Source organism: Atractosteus spatula (genome assembly GCF_055471065.1).
Source record: "Atractosteus spatula isolate fAtrSpa1 chromosome 10 unlocalized genomic scaffold, fAtrSpa1.hap1 SUPER_10_unloc_15, whole genome shotgun sequence".
Classification (NCBI taxonomy): Eukaryota; Metazoa; Chordata; class Actinopteri; order Semionotiformes; family Lepisosteidae; genus Atractosteus; species Atractosteus spatula.
Genome location: NW_028296618.1, coordinates 443,530 through 447,534, shown reverse-complemented (window position 1 = coordinate 447,534; position 4,005 = coordinate 443,530).

Below are 4,005 nucleotides of genomic sequence, written 5' to 3'. Positions count from 1 at the left end.
TCCACCTCAATCAGCCAATCAGGAACTGGTAGGGCAGGGTAACCCCACATGGGTCTCGAATGCCCGCGGAACTTTTAGCCACTGAACTACCGTAGGTTAGCCCAGCTGACAGCCTCGTGAACCACCGGTACTCCACCGCCAAAGCTTGCCTGATCAACGAGTGAACTACGGTCGGAACTGTCGACAGCTGAATCTCAGGATTCAGGGCTAGCGCTACATCGGGAACGAACTGGTCTTCTTCCCATCTAAAGAGTGTGACTGGCTTGGACCCGCAGTCACTTTCCATGTGCACAAGCTCTGCTAGTTTCAGCCAACACTAACTAGCCGGTCTTCAAAGAGCATCAGCAGCGCATCGCAACAGGAATCTCTCCCTCCTCTCCTTCTCGCCAGCCGCACCGGCCACTGCCTGGCACCGAGCCAGAGAGTGCCGATTGCACACAGCAACAGCCTGCCACTACTTCTTTTGTCCGCGGGAGATCTGAATCCACACAGATCGGATGAGTATTCAACATTCTGCATTACAGCTCGAGAATTTAATTGTTACCTCAACCACAATTGATATCAATCTAATACCTATGAGTGATGTACTTGCTTTTGAGTATCTAGTGTAGAAGTTGTAATCCCAGTTCATTTACGAAACAGTCTAAATGAATGGTATACGGAATGTATGTCCCTCTTGGTTTGGAACTCTTCATGATTTAATATATACCTTTTGTATTCTGCTAACCCACACTCTTAAGATCTGTTATGTTTATATGCACATTTTATGTATTAATAAGTGTATTAGTATCTGTGTGTGTGCGTTAATGAGTTAACTCACAAGGTCGGTTTTCTAATAGCCATCAAAGAATCATTTTGTGACTTACTGCTACAATTAATAATTGTCCCAGTAAATACACAAAACCCCTACACATTCATGGAAACCAATATTTACCTGCTAATCCAGAATGCAGCAGAGAACAGTTGGACAGAAGGTTAGTATTTGTCGATACTGCATCACAGAAGTCAGTCTCTTCCCCCTCATTATGCAGGCTGACTTGTTGAACGATGAACTGTCCTCCAGTGACTGTCAGCTGCAATCACTGACTCAGACATGGTGTTGATCCATTGATGGCACTTTGGCTGATTTGGTTAACATGCTTTCCTCTTAAAACAGGAGATGCTGAGTTCAAATCCCAGCAGTGCTTGTCTTACAAAATGAATCACTATGGATGATTACGTACAGCTTGATTTTGTTTAACGCAACTTTTCATTTTCTTTCTGGAACAACTTGCTTTTCATGAAATTCATACAGCTTGTGAAAGATGAAATACAAATCTTGCCTTGTATATCGCAGGCTGGTAAGAAAAAAGCATTATTTTCTTTTTTTAAGCTTGCAAATGGAGAAAAGGGACACATGTGAGTCTCTGTTAATTGAAAGGTTAGTGGTTTGAGCCCACCCAGAAATGCACTTCTCATTATTGCAATGTAAACCTCATCTCTACTTATTCGGATTTCTTAGCAAAACCTTAACCCACTTGATATTTGCAAGACATGTGAATGTTTTTGTTAAACAATTAAGTACGTAAGTCAATATCACTGGGAATGGCCAATAATGACCAACATTCAAGGACATCATATTCAGCCAAGGACTGAACGGCTGGCAGAAGAATTCATTTATGCTCTTGATGCATCCTTAGTTAGAATATTTAAAATTAAATTACAACACAGATTTGTTGGAGAACTTGACAAGCAAAAAAGATAGTTGGACAGCATGATTATGTTAGGACTGTACATTTGTATTTCAATACTTTTGTATATTTATCTTAATTTTAATATACATGTAACCATAAGTGCTGTTCTATGTAAATAAATTTTGTTGTATTTTATCATATTTTAGCTGAGGGCACAAGGGGGTATATTATACCTTTCGAAACTTCCAAGACAACTACAGTATAACAGAGGCTCATACTTTAATATAATTTGCTTTAAAAGAAAACCACAATTTGTACGATATCATCCCTCAATATCGACGTTCAAATGAAGGATTTAAAGAAGCAACAGCGATAGGAGAGTACATTGATTTTGGACCAGTGTTTGCATCTGAACAATCCTTCCTCCTGGAAAGAAGAAAAAACAGGTATGTTTTGAGTCTCATGATGATGCTCTTCTGGATAAAAAAAAACAGTGCGAATTTGTTTCGGATGTATTTTGGATAAAATTATAACTGTCATCGAAGAGAACTTTGATCAGTTGAATGCAGTTGAAACTTTTGACATTTTATATGATGACAGGACGTACATTTAGGACTCAGTACCGATAACGCTGCTACTATTGATGGAGTAGAAATAAGTGTATTGGCAATTTTATCTGAGGCAAGAAGTACTAGAACACCTCCTATAAAAATGTTAGGATTCAGAGCAAGAAATATTTTTCCACTTCACCCAATGGTATTGCATTAACGAGGCTGAAGCTGGCTTCTTATTCGCCAGCTTCTTCTTCTGCCTTAAATGCTGCTGCTGTGATGTTATGCCGCCTTTCGCCTGTAGATGGCTCTTTACAGTAATTTTTAAAAGTACTAATCGGGATGGATTACTGTATTTATCCTCAGTAAATGGGAATATGTAAGTAGTGACTATCCAAATAACATTTTTGTGTGAAACACATTTCAGAAAATTGTAAACCAATTTTCAAAACTCACAGTAACACAAACACAATAAGTAAATAAGACAAAACAGAAGTTCACAGGCACTTTCTGCATATTTACCACGACCTTGCCTTCTGACCATAAAAAGTCTTAAAATCTTGCATTTTACAAGAACTTTTTAATATAAATGGGACGTCTAGAACATGGCATATGAGAATATATGGTTAACCGAGGATGAGCAACGGGTGATGGCACTTTCTGCTTCTTGCTATAAACCTACCCCCTGGTTATAAAAACATCTAAAAATTCTGACACTGAGGTGTGAGAGACAATGGAACAGACTATCAAAATCCTGAACTTTAGGAAATTTTACTGTGCTATTTTTTTAAATATGACCCTGTGAACCTGGCATGTCCCTCCTTCCTCATTACCAAAACATCTCAATGTTCCGACACTATGTACATTGGTAATTACAACACTTCACTGTTGCATTTCTGAGTTGTGACATTGTGAACATGGCATGTTAAAGTATATAGACAATCTAGATCAGAACAGGCTAAATGCAATTCATAGTGATTTATCACTTTCTTACTTTCTAAATGAAAAAAAAAAAATTCAGTGATTATGACACTTCGGTATGACATAAAATATGCTTCAATGACAGAATAAATAATCATGGAAAAAATACCCACAGTGGACATTCATATTTGTGATTATAGGAAATTTAAATATCAGGTGAGTAGCTGCGTCAGCATGCGTATGCTGCAAAGGAACAAGTAAAGGGTTATTCCATGCTGAAAAGAGAAGAAAGGAAACACAACTTGTTGGCCGTGGAGCCTTCTTCAGGTGTGAGAAAGACAGGGCAGTAAGCAAAGATAATTTTCTTTTTATCTTTGCTTACTGCAGTTTATCTTTGATGACAACATCAAAGACATTAAGTATTTTTTACCGCTAACAGCTCAACATCATCTTCCTTTTATATCTAACCTCATCAGATCTCTCAACTCCCAACTCTTCCAGTTTCTCACTTCAGAGAAGGATAAAAAACTCAATCATCCTCTACAGAGAAAAACCATCAACACCCCTGCCACCTCCACCAATCCTAACCTTGTTGTTACTATACCCTCTGACCTTTCCCTTTCACCCCTTTGCATCCTCAGCTAACATATTTTAATATTACAACACAATTACAATAGATTGTATTTATGTTTAAAATTAAGGTAAATATGTCAAAATATCAAAATCCAACTGCACAGTGCTAACGTAACAATGCTAGTCAAGTTCTCAAACAAATCTGCATTGTATTTTTAAAATATTTCAGCAGAGGATGTGACGGGAGTATAAATGATTCGACGATCATTTTTCTTGTGAGAATATGG